The sequence below is a fragment of the Triturus cristatus genome, chromosome 7, assembly GCF_964204655.1.
Source record: "Triturus cristatus chromosome 7, aTriCri1.1, whole genome shotgun sequence".
In the NCBI taxonomy this organism is placed as follows: Eukaryota; Metazoa; Chordata; class Amphibia; order Caudata; family Salamandridae; genus Triturus; species Triturus cristatus.
Window position 1 is genome coordinate 570,950,877 of NC_140590.1, and position 15,466 is coordinate 570,966,342.

The 15,466-nt window shown below is 43.9% G+C and overlaps 2 protein-coding genes across 4 annotated transcripts in view; one reads left to right on the top strand and one right to left on the bottom strand.

The window, feature by feature from the left end:
* Positions 1 to 15,466, top strand: part of ACSF2 (acyl-CoA synthetase family member 2) — a 720,413-nt gene that overhangs the window by 489,185 nt on the left and 215,762 nt on the right. The gene's annotated exons all lie outside the window — the stretch shown is intronic.
* CHAD (chondroadherin) overlaps positions 5,467 to 15,466 on the bottom strand; it is a 79,863-nt gene continuing 69,863 nt past the window's right edge. Inside the window, exon 4 of the mRNA XM_085617108.1 lies at positions 5,467 to 7,212. The gene's annotated coding sequence lies outside the window, so the exon portion shown is untranslated. The remainder of the gene's footprint in view (positions 7,213 to 15,466) is intronic.

A 15,466-nucleotide genomic window follows, 5' to 3' on the forward strand; every position in this document is an offset into this window, starting at 1 on the left:
TGTAGGTGCTCCAAAACAATAGCAGGGCAAAGCGTGCCAATGGCAGGCTGCCCAATGCATCATACTATGTGGCTCTCCCAAGCCTTAAATCCTGATTGGGAGCGAGGTGTCAGGGCATGGTAATTTCTTCACTGCAGCACCCCAGGTGCGGTGGGGGTGTTCTTCCCTCATCGCCAGTGTAATGTGCCTCACCTGGCCAGCTTACCACCTTAGCAGGGCCTGGGTGGTTGCACAAATAGTAGCACACTCCGACAGGTGGTAATACTTTATGGGATGGGCCTCAGTGGGTCCCAGTCCTCTATTTATACCTTGCAACCATGCCCAGCCATGAGGTCAGGTGTCATATCTATGCGTCGGGTGGCTGACACCAGGCAGCACACAGGCCTGCCAAGTATCATGCATCAGGCGTGATACTAACGCATTTCAGTGTGTGGTCCGCATCACCGCACTGAAATGCTTTGTCACGCATTTATAGTGCCTCCTCAGCAAGCGCCGGAACGCTGGTAATTAACACCGCAGTATGAACAGAGCTCCTGCCTTAGATGAGATTGCGCATCCGCGCTGCTTTGCAGCCAGTAAACTAAGTGTGGGGGCTGGCTGAGCTCGCTCTGGGCTCAGCTGGCTACAGTGTTTCACTAACACCTGTTGCTCACGAGAGTCTGTCAACGTGAGGATAGTTGCCCAATGATGATGCGCGGTATTTAACGTGGCAGGGCTGCATCCCATCGCAACAGACGATAGTGTGACACAATCGGGCGGGCCCTGCGATGGACCGTCGTTCACCTACCACTGACCCTACAAAGTAGGGGTGACACTTCACCGAGCAAAGAGATCTCTCTCTGTGACGCGCCACGTGCCGCCTGATGAAGGTCGCCATATCTTCCATTCCAAGTGCGGTGGTAGAGCACGGTGTCCACGCGCACCACGAGGTTATTTCTCTACTGCGCACCCCTATGTGAAATCAATGGGGCCCGCGGCTGACGCTCAGTTGTGCCAGGTTGCACCTCAACAGCCTGGCCGCCCAGCCATTGCAGAGTGCAGCCAAGTGAGAATGCAGCCTGAGCCGTGCAAATCACTCGAGTCCTCTCCTCTCGGGCCGCGCTACCGCTGCACGTCGCGAGTGGGCGCGTCCTTCATGCCTCCTTCACCATCAATCGGTGCTCGCTGACAATCAGCGAGGAGTGACTGACACAGCCCAGCCCTGGCAAGTTAAGTACCGGTGTGGTTGGTGTTTGCGTAGAGCTCAGCTGCCACCACGAGTGAAACTGCAGCGTGCGATTAGGAGGCCTGTGACATCAACAATGCATTGATGGGGTAAGTGTTACTGAGCAAAAGTTATTTTACACACGATCACAATACATACATTTTTAAGCTATGTACCTCGTTTTCGATCTCTCCAAGTTTCAGTTTCCGTCTTTCTGCCCCACGTTTATAATGATCAGTGACAATGCACCTATATATACCCCATTTATGGGTCCCTACGTTTTGGTGTGAGTTCCCTGTGCCTCTCTACCCTGTGCCTGCATTCAGTTGTAGTAGAGTTTCTCGTTCCGCAAATGGTTTTAAGTTGTAATATTTATATATTTCCCTTGTCCTCGTTACTTCATTTAGCTCGCGAGAAAGTGTCACTCATACTCGTTGAAATGTCACTCATAATAACATTTAAATTAGGAAACTGTCACACATGGCAATGTGAAACCTTGGCCGCTATGAGCTCATGGAAAGGCCCCCCTCTGTAGTGTAGTACAGATCAGAGTTGAGGGTTTCCTGTTTTTGAGTCATTGTCCAGAGCCGAGGGACCTGTGCTGGTAAAATACAGAGATCAGCATTTCAATGAGCGCAACAAGAGCCCTAATGGACGGCTTCAGGAATGACCCCTGTTGGCAGTCGGTGCGGTATTACTCTATGGAGAGTTTGATCAATCACATTTAGGAACAATCTGGCACATGATCTGTTGACACTGGTTATGTGTGCCCAATTTGTTGGTCTGTGTGAGACACTGCAGTGGTGTGTTTTGAAACTTTGCAAACTCGTATCTGTACAACGCGAGGCTCTCGCGTGCAGAAGTAGAGTTTTTCTCTTCCAGTGAGCTAGATAAAAAAGGTGCATGATGTATCTATAAATCTTAAACTTTCGTGACAGGGTGACAGAGCAGCCTCAGGCATTTCATCTAATGCTGGTGAGGACAATCAACATATTTATTGTTATTTTAGTGAAAAGACAATATTGTGAAATGTTGTTGCTGTTTGCTAATGTGACATACATGCCATATAAACACCCTACATTAAGCACTATATAAACGCTGCAATACAATACAAAATATGCAGGTTGAGCTCGAAGAAAGAGATGCTCTGTATATTACATGCCAACATTTCGAAAAAGTTGAAAATTGGAAAAAAAATGTCAAGGGAATTTATTTTCCCAACTGACTATCATTAAACAAGCATTGGCAAAGCCAATAGTCTGGTGTCGTCCGCCAGCCTTTTGGCAATTCTTGTTTTGTTTTCTTTTGTCATGGCTTTTGCAAAAATTAATTGTTTGGGTGGTTAACTATGTCATACACATAATTTTAGTAAAATCGGTAGGTCTTTGTTAACCAAGACCTTAAAAAAGCCAAACGTTATGCCATTGGCTGTCAGCCTCTTGCCTTTGAGAAAAGGAAGGTGACTCGATTATATATACCCTCCCTTCAAAAGTGAACATTTTGGTATGACTGTAACAAGGTTATTCTCTCCCCGTTCCTAGGCTGCCAGGTTTCTCCTCTCTAAGGTTGCCCTCACTCTCCTGCATCCACTCTTTGTCTAGCCTGTTTTTTCCCTCTGCTACCTGTTGTCTACAGTGGATGCCCACATCGCCTCCCAGTCACCACTGCTGTTGGTTCCTTAAGATTAAACTCTAGCCCCTTTGCATTCCATGACAACCCTGTTTTCCTTTCCTATTTAGGGTGAAGCCTACCAGGCAGCCCAGCTGTCTGGTTTGCTGAAGACATTTTGGGGACATTCAGAAAGCTTCCATGGGAATGCATTTCACCCATTGCTTACCATTGGCTGTGTGGTTTGTAACTCACATTTTCTTGCTTACCCAAGCCTTCAAATGCCTCAACAACACCAGACCCCAATACCTCAACAAGATAATCTCCTTCCACGTACCCAAGAGAAACTTCCGATCCGCTGACCTTGCCCTCGCTGAAACCCCTCACATCCGCAGAGCCAGAACAGGCGGAAGTGCTTTCTCCTACATTGCGGCCAAGACCTGGAACGAGCTCCCGGTCGACATCAGACGTCTCTCTGAACATCTTCAGGAAGACTCTCAACACCTGGCTCTTCGACTGCTTCCCTCCCCCCAAACCACCCCCCTTAGCGCCTTGAGACCCTCACGGGTGAGTAGCGCGCTTTACATTTCCCTGATTGATTGATTGATTGTTTGATTGTTTTCTATTTGCTGACTTTATTTGTTATAGGCTTTTCAACTTGAGTTAGTCCATTCCTTGGAGCATACCCTGTCTACAGTATCCTTCCACAAACTCCCTTTCTGTAAACATTCCTTTAAATCTTGTCTTGTCGCATTTGCTGTGCATTCAAAGATGGAGGTCAAATGGCAGACTCTGTCTGCCGATCAAGCTTGGTGTTTACTTTTCTTTCTCTGACTTCAAAGTAAGAGGCTTTATATGACAATCCTGCTGGGTACCCTTGTGAGACGAAAGGCTGTAGGATGTTTTTTTTTTTAGCACACAACAGAATTGAAACGTCTGTAAATGAACTAACTGTGCAAATATTACACAATATGTCAGAATTAGGAAATCACAAATGAAGCACATTTTGTTTTTAAATTCTGTAGTGTGGAGGAAACAAATATTTTTTTACGAGGAAAAAAATCAATAAGTTTGGTGATGCTATTTCCACACATTGTTTGTGCGCTGTACACTTTTATCAGTAGAACTGTATGTGCAATTGTAATGGCCATTTCAATTAAAAATGTTTTGTATATAATGGCAGTGTGCTATCACACCATTCATACTCCACTCTACCCAACTCTACTGTACAACACTCTACTCTACACTAGTCCACTCTGCAACACTCCATGACACTCTGAAACTCTACTACCCTATCCGGTACACCAGTCCACTCTATGGCACTTTACACCACTTCACTCTATGCCACTCTAGGCCAATGCACCGTAAGCCATTCTACGTCACTACATCACTTTACTCCACTCTACGACACTTTACTTCATTCTACAGAACACCATTTCACTCCACTCTACGACATTTTACTCCACTGCACGACACTCTACTCCACTCTATGACCCTCCACTCTAAGACTCCACCACTCTTTGACCCTCCACAGCACTCTGGCACTCTATTCTACAACAGTCTACTCTAAGACACTCTATGCCACTTTTCACAACTCTATGGTACTCCACGTTAAACCAATACAATCTATGACCCTCCACTCTGACACTTTACTCGACTCTACAGCACTCCACTCTGAAACTTTACTCCACTCCGTGCTATGCCACTCTATTGCCATCCATGCTATGCTACTCTATTTCACACCACTCTATGGCCCTTCACTCTACAACACTCTACTCCACTCTACGATGCTCTACTCCACTCTCCGCCATTCTGCATCCTGCCACAATACTCTATGACCCTCCATGACACTCTACATCCATTCACAACATGCTATAACCCTCTACTCTGACACTCCACTCTACACTACTCCATTTTGACACTCTGCTGCACTCTGCAGCTGTTTACTCCACTCTACAACACTTTATGCCATAACACTGGCCCTTTACTCTGTGCCCCTCTACTCCATGCTATACCCCCTCTATGCTTCGCCCCTCTACCCTGCGCCACTCTACATCACTCCACTCTACACCACTTCACTCTACTCCATGAACCTCCACTCTAATCCATGACATGCCACTCTAATCCATAACACTTCACTCTAATCCACGACACTCCACTCTAATCCACGACACTCCACTCTAATCCACGACACTCCACTCTAATCCACAACAATCCACTCTAATCCACGACACTCTACTCTAACCCACTCCACTCCACTCTAATCCACTACACTACACTCTAATCCACGACATTTCATTCCAGTCTACAACACTCCACTGTATGGCACTCAATGCCACTCTACAACACTCAACGGCACTCCACCTTAAGCCACTCCACAGCACTCTATGCCACTCAACTCTACACCGCTTTATTCCACTCTATAACACTCCACTGTACATCACTCCCCTTGCCACTCTCCTCTATGCCACAACCTTTTAGGTATGCTGGTGTACAACATTGTCAAAACACATTTCCAAAGACCATTGACTATGCCAGGGCTTGTTATGACAGTTCTCAGTCCTCTTTGGCTGATTTTAGCCTCTTTTTCTGCCATTCTCTCTGCCTATGCCCACCTGAACTCGACGTGATACATACTCTTGAGTCAGTGCATGTCTGCTTTGTTATAATGGATTTATTATACACAGCGATTTACATAAGAAAATAGATACTTTATTACTCCAAAGAAGGAAGAAATGAAGAGTCTTATTTGCTTCAAAAGAATTCCTACCAAGTGTAAGGAATAAATATATCTGTAGACATCTGATAAATACAGCGACTTTGCCAGCGAATGTGGTGTGGAATCTTGCTAGTAACTTCTGACTGTCTGCGCTTTGGAGTGCAGGGCATGATAGACAATAACTTTGTGAAGAGCAGAGATATGTGAAATGAAGTGGAGATGTGAGAAGATGGAGGTTGCCCTGCAAAGTGATAAGGTCATAGGATGATAGATCAACGTTCAGTATATGAGTTTACACATTTGGGGAGCAAAGTGGGGTACAATAGGAAAGATGTATGAAGGAGGATAAAGAGAGATGCAAAGGAAGATCTGAGGCTTGTTAAATTGATGTCACACTGGTACCAGCAGCACAAGTTTCATGTTAATTAAATGGGTTGACTCTTCCCCCAAGGACCAGCCTCTCAGCTGCACGACAGTGGCATGCTGGGTGGGAAGGGTCAGGTCAGAAGTGCTGCTTGTGATAAGATTACTATCTTTGGGCCTGATTTAGATCTTGGCAGACGGGTTACTCCATCACAGCGGTGACGGATATCCCATTCGCCGAAATATAAATTCCATTATGTCCTATGGGATTTATATTTCAGCGGATGGGCTATCAGTCACCGCTGTAACAGAGTAGCCCATCAGCCAAGATTTAAATCAGGCCTGATTGTCTTCTACCTCTGTAAATCGATGGGTTAGTACACTCTGTTACAGATAGTAGCATGATGGTGTTTTTAGTCCGGGTAACAGTCAGTAGTACGATGTCCTTAGTTAGTGTAGCAGTCATGAAGAAGTTGTTTAAACCCCATGCTTAATCAGCCATTTGGTCTCTTTTGTGTCTTTAGCACTTGGTGGGATAGTGTCTTCAATCTGCAACAACTAGTTAGATAGTAACTTAAGTTTCATTTGAAGTTGGTAGGATTCTTTAGTCACTTTATTCAACATTGTGTAGGTAGCTGTCTTTGGCCTCTGTCGTGGTCCGTTACATGATTGTGTTTTCAGTCCATCTAACAGTTCGTGGATGATGCTTTCAATTTATGGGACACTCATTAGGATGGTATATTCAGGTAATGCAACATAGTAGGATCAAATTGTTTCTTCCCTCTGTATTACTTTCAGCAGATTGGCTTTCAGTCCATGTACACTGCGCGAGATGGTAACCTCTCAGTTTGCAGGGTTGCATCTCTAGTCCTAGTTGCATCCAGTCATGTAGTGTCTTAAGGGACTGTAACAATGGATACATTTGTGTCTTCAGTCCTTGCTAAACTCTTCAACTCCGGTAACCCATGTTGAGATGGTGCTTTCAGTTCACCTAATGTTCAGTAAGGTGATTTACAATACTTGATGTTTATTGCATAAGCTCTGGGGCTACAGAAGTCAGGCTTGACCGTTGGCTGTAGGTTTTGCTGGACTCAACCTTCAATTGTGAAGTTTTCATAAAATTCTCTATCCAGATGTGGTTATTTGTAACAGTTTGGTTCAGTCTCACAGGTAAGCTGATTTCCAAAAGTGTGAGCGATCAATGGACTTGTCAGATTGTTTTCTGGCAGGTGGGAGGAACTTGCAGACGGGCTTGGAAGATGTCAGTAGTTTGCTGAATGATGCGGACATTCACCGGGAGCTATCGCCGCAATGCATCCTGGGAAAATAAAACAGACATGAGTATATGATTTGTTGTAAATACAAGAGCCTGTTGGTGGAGGGCTGTGGTTGTGTGTGTGTTTGTATTATGAACGGCGTGTGTTGCAGTTAGGTATGTTACGTTTCTTTGTGTGTTGGAAAAGTATTGTACTGTGTGTATGCTGGGGGATTTAAAGGATTAGTCAGTTGCAGGTCTGGGGGACACTTTATGGATCGGTCTCATCCTCACATATACTTGTTGGTGTGTCAGGTTTCAGGTGGGAAGGAAAGTTAAATGAGGGAGTTGGGGGAATGTTTTCATTTGCTAATAACATTGGATCTGTTAAATTAATCTGCATGAAATATGAGTCTCGTTAGTAAATTAAGTTTAGTGTGGGAATATCATGGTTCATACAGATCCAAGGCATGATGGGGAGAGATAGGGAAGGGTTCGAAACATCTTTGATTTGCTTATATCTTTGGCATCATTTGACAGACAAATCAACACAACATTTGACTGATTCTTACAATGTAGAATTTACTTTTGAACTGATGAGTTTCATGCACTGTCAATCAAGGGTCAAAAAGCGACAAATCGGTCATTTACATGTTTCGTTTTCTTTTGTTATTTAAGTTAAGCCCAGTATAGGGATCTCAGATTTTATGCAGACAAAAAGAGTAACGAAAGTTATGGGAGGGGGGTCATAAAGTATTTTTTATTTACAAATAAGTAGGTTGCTCTTTGACAGATCTTCACAACATTTGGCAGACACTTAGCATGTTTAGCTTACCTTTGGTATACTGAGCTTTTTGCAGATATATCAAGGTGCAGTTAAGTGTGGCAAAAATATTTATTTGTAAAAAAAAAAAAAAAGTGTTTCCGCTTTTTGACAAATGCGCAAACAAGACAAAGATTTAAGTGTTTTCTTTTCTCTTGGTATGTCATGTTTGGCACATATTTTTAGTGGGATTAAATTTAAAAGGGGGTTGATGTGGTTTACCAATAATCATTTTCTAATAACGTTGGCTTTTAAAATTAATCCGTATAAAATTTGGCAGCATTTTGGAGTGTAAGCCCAGTGCAGTTATTTCAAGTTTTACGTAGATCGTATAAGAATAAACGAAGGAAAAATTGGGATCAAACCACTTTAATTTGCTAATACTTTTGGTACCATTTAATAAACCTGAACAAAAGTTGAGAAACCAATTGAACTTAACTTGCTAACTGTGTGCGCAGTAGGGGGTTGGTCACCTGATTGGTTTGGTATCTGTTGCAAACCCCCATTACACATGGCTGAAGGCTACATGCAGAGGGGCTTGGCCACAAGTCCAGTCCCTACTATCAGACTCCGCTGCACATGCCTGAAGGCTATTCACAATCACAACAAGGGGTTGACTTCAATATCATAGAGTCTTTATCATTCACGACCCCCAGCACATAAAGGAGCACAACCTCTGGTAAAACTGTGAAATAAGTCATGAAAATGTTCCTTTTCAAAATAAGTCTCTGAAAGTTACCGGAAAAACGATATAAAAAGTAAATTGTGACTCATGTATCGCAATCACGTATAACTTTCCATAACAAAATAACTTTTACTGCAAAAAACAGTTAATGTGGTGTTATTGTTCCATTTGCAAAGCTTGACATTTGCTAATTGTTGTACCATAAGTCACAACCCCTCCATTCAGTGCTCATGATATCACACATGATTCCACTGATGACATCATAACTGACACGATTGATCACACCACTGATGGCATCACCAGTGACATCATTAGTAACAGCAAAATGTGCTCCTTTTTAATCACTTTCATTATATAGTTACTGTTCTTTGTCACACCATGTTTCCCGAAACTACAGAAGAGAGATGTTGTTGATGTGTACAGTGTGTTGGGTCTGCAACAGCAACTGTGCCAGTGGTTGTGCTTCATGGAGGATGTGGGGATGGTTCCTGTATGGGGGCATGGGGGTGTTGACCGCTACTGTGAGCCACCACACCTTGCACAACACATTGCTTTCTGTTAACTATTTTCCCCTGAACCGACTTTCTTTTTTTCTATCAGGGGTGGGGCGACAGTGCTCTCTTTCCCAGCACGGATAGGCTGGGATGGCCACTACAAGCTGAGGCAGTGTAAACTGAACTGTGCTTGTCAGATTGGCCGATGTTTTGCTGTGGGTTGACTAACATGCTTAGTTCAGGCTTTCAGAAGCAATGTTACTATGGAGATTACTCCGCAGAGACACATCCCAATCCGTTTTTGAAGGAGCGTTATCTTCGCCTGACCAAGCCAATCCTGGCACTGCTCTTATGCTGTTTAGTATTCTAAGTGGCATAAAAGCAGTGCTTGGATTGGCTGGGACGCTTGGGGCTTATGTTGTGTGGTACCAGATGCGCACATGAACAGCCAAGCAGCGCGACACAAGATAATCCAGATGACAAGGTAAGAATACAGTTTATTTTTGGCAGTACTCCATGATTATAACAGACAGTAAATGCTTTAAAAATAGAATGTGCTCCGATTACCTCTACAATAAGAATTTCTTTCTGCGCCTATTGCTGAAAAATTAAATCCGTATTGCAGAGGTGAACAGGGCACATTCTAATTATAAAGAATTTACCATCCGTTATAAGCATATTTAAGTTTTACACTCCCCACCACTTTCCAAATTTTGGCAGCGGCCTCTGGTGGGCATATGCTCCTGTTTGCACGGTCAAAGTTTGTAGTGATTGTGTTGTGTGATAGTGGCTGTATGGCTTAATGATCAGATGTGTTGGTGTGTGGCAGTGAGTGTGTGATGATAAAGTGTGTAGGTGGTTGTTGGTTGAATGGATATAGGTTTGTGCTATCGCATATGGTGGTGGCTGTGTGCCACATGGTGGTGGGTGCATAGTGTACCCCTACCCTTTCTAAATCCGTACTGACTATCAGCTAGGATACCCTCTTGCTCGGCCCATTCCTCGAACCTCACGAGCATAATTCTGCTCATGATCTTAACAGACGAGTCTAAAAGAGAGATGGTTCGATAATTTTTGACATCGGACCTACTACCTTTTTTATGTATAGGAATAATAATAGATTCCCCCCATGTTTCGGGGGGCACAGTACATATGGCAGCGTTAAAAACTATAGCCAAGAGAGGGCTCCATATATCGGGGGCCGTTTTATACACATCAATAGGGACCCCGTCTGGGCCCTGGGCTTTACCCCCCTTGCTAGCACAAATACCGGCTTCAACCCCGCTAACAGTAATGTTTAGGGGTAAGACAGGCCAACTATTATGGCAAGTGTCAGTACAACTGTTAGAATCAAAGATATTTGAAAAATGGGTAACCCAGCCGTCACTCGAAACATTGGAGGTTTGCAATGGGGTATTCTCATCCCTAATAAAGGGAGAATTGACAGTGGCCCAAAACAAAGTACTGTTAGATGATTCCGCTGCCTGATTGAGTGAGTCCCATGCCAGCTGCTGTAACTCTCTCTTCCTTCGCCTTAGAGCAAGCTTATAATCCAGCCTTAATTTTACAATAGACTGAGTATCCCTAGGTTTTTTAGCAAGCGCAATTTTTAATTCAATTAAGGAACGATTGCACACATGGTCAAACCATCTTGGAACATTGCTACATTGCCCCCCCTTAGATTTTGTAAATCTGGCCTCAATGGTTAAATTAATGTCCATAAAAGCATTTAAAACCTGTAATTCGTCGGTAAAATTTTCAAAAATAATACTAATACTGGGTAAGCAGTCCCTCACAATAAGGCCAGTTAAATCACTAGCTTTATCCCCAACCCATCTCAAACGAACACCATTTGGTCTGTATGATTCAATATTAGAGACCACGATGCCCGTTTGAACAAGGCTATCGGCCCAAAAAGTCGTTTCCAAAATAATACAGTTGTGGTCGCTTAGGGTAGTTACTTCAATCCTAGGTGAAGCACAACAGGAAGCGATATTAGAGGAAACAATCACGTGGTCAATAACTGAGCAAGAATGATGACCCTTGAAAGTAGGGATGATTTGTCCCGAATCCTCTCTCGGGAAACCAAGAATTTCTAAATCATAGTAACCCAAAAAATAATTTAATGAATCTCCATAGTTGTTATGACGAAAATGTAGATGTTCCACTCCCACATCGTTGGTAAATCCACAAACATTTTCAGTTGACAGTTTACATAACGGGATATTGAAGTCACCAACCCAGATGAAATAAAAAGAAACATTAGCTTCTGGGTTTAGATTTTCGATGGCACTAGCCAAATCGCGGACGACTACATCCCTGGAACTATCAAAAATATTATTATAATAATTAATCAATAGGATATTATGGGCGTGTTCCTCTAACAACCAGAGAATCTGGGCATGTTCACCCACTGTTATATACCTTTTTACTATGGTTGGGCGATGGATTGACACTAATATTAACAGACCCCCCCTTTGCTCTGCCAGGCCCAGTACCCTTTGCCACCAGATTATATGACGCAAACCCCTCATAATTAATTTCATCCTTACACCATGTCTCCTGGAAGCATGCGATATCAAAGAAATTAATGAAATTCTGCCAGCCCGGAAACTTCCCCATAGATTTTAACCCTGCAACATTCCAACTGGCTATAATTATTCCATTACCCCTTGCATTAACCCTAACTGGTGTAGTAAATACAGTTGGAGGATTTCCTTCCATTAGATTTTCATTGACTGACCCCCAACAGTTATTATCAGTAGAAACTTCCACCATTGGCGGCTCTGGAACCACTTTAACATTAATAGTTTCAGAGCCCCGCTTATACATAGCCTTATATGGGGAAATCGGACTCTTCGGGTTAAGTCAGTCATTAGAATCCAAACTGTTGAGGGCATAAAATCGATTATGCAAGGGAATGGCTAAACCCCGCTGCTGTATCGGTGGGGGTAGCCAGGAAGAGTTGTAATCATTAGGGGGCATATTAATAAGGTGGCTATAAAAAAAGCAGAGGGGGCGTACACAAATACCATGATCGGGCAATGATAGGGAGGCTGATCTAAGCAGGACTGTAGTGACGTGTTGAGGATATTTAAAATTAACAATAACACAGTCACCTTTACAGGTCTTTCTATAATTACCAACCCAATTGACCCTTCTTGTAGTTAAGATATCATTAGAGAGGGCCGTCGGAAATCCACTTTGCTTATGCAACCAAGCAACAGTTTTATTTTTCAGGGAATCATGAGATTCATACTGAGACTGGGGCATAATTGAATCAACCCGTGGTACGTTAGTTAAAACCACCACATAAGGGGCACAATCAGGGGGAAGGTTAACAAAACCCTTTCTCCTTACCTCAGTCCAACCCACATTGCTTTCAGTTACCGAGGTAACCTGATTTTCTTGACTCGCAGTGTGCAGTTGGGCAGGAACAACTATTTGGGTGACCCTGGTCCCCTCCACAGATGGTTCTTCTAATTGATTAACCTTGGACCCCTCCACAGATGAAATTACTACCTCTTTCCTTACGTTGTGACTTACATCGGTAGTCATTGGAATACCTACCCGGGTGGTGTAGGTATCCAAGAGATTGGCCAATCTAGTTACTTCTACCGAGATATGATCTAATTTAGCCACCAACGGTAAAATAATCTTATCCAGCTTGGAGTCAATATAGCTAAACAGCAAATTAAATTGCTCAGGGTTCAACTGGGCATGACACTCTTTTTCTTGAGTCTCATCCCCCCCAACTATACTTGTGGAAGGTAATTGGACTCTTTTGGCCTTTTTGCTCCCCCCTCGTTTTACAGGTATTTTCTGGCATGCCCTAACTGCTCTACACACCGGGACAGAATCTCCAGTATAGTCAGAAGAGTCATTTACCACCAGCTGACTAGGAGTCATTAACACTAGATCATCACTGTTAATCGGCTGGGGATCATGATCAGGACTAACATCTAGCACTGGTACACCTGGGGAAATTGACAAAGTAGGCGGAGAAGCTGGAGGGCTACCCTGGCTGAGGGAGAGTCGACGTTCGTAGTTAATTTTATTAACAACTTTCACTAGATAGTTATCTAGTGTAGTAGGCACTGCAGTGGTTTTGATAGATTTTTGTTTGGACATGCTTACAGCTACAAACGCACCCTATTGCACAAATGGTAAAAAATCACGCACCCAAAATATAAAAAATAGCACAACAAACAAAACAAAATAAAATACAAAACAATAAATCGCCAATGGGACTAGTTTAGTGCCCCAAACACAATGTGAAATGGCATTGGTGTGATAAAGGGAGACTCACAACCATGCATCAACCCTGGCAACAAACGCCAAAGTCCGTGGCCCTGCCCTGCCACGTCCTGCCCCGGACGGCCACAGATGGCCCGCCCTTAGCCCGGGCTTCGCCCGGCTCATCCCGCGCGCGTCCCACGAAGCTCAGCGCTGCTTAAATGAGCCTCCTGGCGCTAGCGCAGCGTGGATAGAGTGCGCCGCCGCTGAGGCTGCCGGGAATTGAAGTCCCGTGATGGCGGCGGCGCTGCTTGCGGCTGCAAATGACTCCTGGCAGTGGCGGCGCTGCTTACGGCTTCGAATGACTCCTGGCGGTGGGGGCGTTATCAGCGTGGTAAGTCCCCCCACTCCGCCGGGCTCAGCGCTGCTTAAATGCACCTCCTGGCGCTGGCGCAGCGTGGATACAGCGCGCCGCCGCTGAGGCTTCCGGGAATTGAAGTCCCGTGATGGCGGTGGCGCTGCTTGCGGCTGCAAATGACTCCTGGCATATGGTGGTGGCTGTGTGCCACATGGTGGTGGGTGCATAGATACATGAGCTGGTTGCATGGGTCCTGTGATGGTAGGTGTATTGGCATACAACAGTTGGTGTGTTTGTTTTTTATAGTGGCTATTTGAACACATCATGGTGAGTAGGTAGTCCTTTGATGCTAGGCTTGTGATGGTGATGTGTTATGGTCTAATGACAGATGTGTGGGGCTCCAATATTGGTTGTGTAGTAATATATAATAGGGGGTATGTAATGGTGGGTGGGTGGTAGCATGATGGTAGGTGTGTGGTCTTGTGATGATGGTGGATGTCTAGTTGACTGATGGTGAGTGTGGAGGCATATGTGAAGAGGGTACAACCAGTTGCTTGGTACAAAGATGTGAATCCTTAACAGACTTCTGCTGTAGGGAAAATATAACATACCAGTAATAATTTCTTTACCTGTAAATATCTTTCAGAGTATCATGTAACCATATAGAGTGAGGTGAGAGGAGTGATAAAGTTTAAGCAGGTCTCACTCAAGCACAATGTACAAATCTAAATAAAGTCTCAGATTTGGTTTGCATTATGGCCTTCAGAACATCATCCAAAGGATGTAGACTCGCCCACAAGTTAACATCCAGTAGCAAACCATTAGCAAAACTTTCAAGGACAATTAAGGATGCAAACATACAATGATCGAATGATGCATCAATCACACATTAATCTGAGCAATCAATTTTACACTAGTATCGTTTTCCTGTACAGATGTCAGCAGTGTTCGAAACAGCAGAGCTATCTCTCACATTACATGACTCTCATGAATGTCTCGGGTGGAAGAATGGTCTCCAATGCTTGACTGCCAGTGTTTTAGGTAGCAGCAATGGCAGCGGTTACAAAGCGCTGTTGCCCTAAATAGCAAACATCTCTGTCACAAGGTTCAAGGCTTTATTCAAAACAACCAATTCTCAGTTTACACGGCTCTTTCTAATGTCTCAGAGAACTGAGTTAGAGCTATGCAACTCTAAGCTATCCCTCAGGCTAATAACTCTTGTTGCACACTGGTTACGCATCACCATCCTAAACCTAGAGCCATCCTATATGGTACACATTTTAGGCTGAGGGACCCGATAGCAGGACTAGCCTTCCGGTTACAAAGATTTATTCTGTGCCCTGCAATTGTTTATTCTCCAGTAAGGCTCCTGGAGGTCTTGGCACTGCTGTTAAGGATACTACAACAAAGTGACCCAATCTATTAATACGGAAACTCATTAGACGCTTTGTGAAAAGGACTGAGAAGTATAAACTTTTCTTCTTCTGACCCACTCTCCACCACATAGGTATGTAAGAGAGGTCCCTAATTCACAAGACTCCGTACATACGTAAAAACTACAAGAACCTTGTCCAAATGAAGCAGTCACTGTGTTAAAAAAAACGAATTTGTGAAATTACCCTGTAAAAAAAACACCATGTGAATATCAGTGAAAAAATGTGTGCAAAACAAGGCAGTACCTCACGTGCGCAACACCACAGCGGGCTTAAACTGGTTAAATT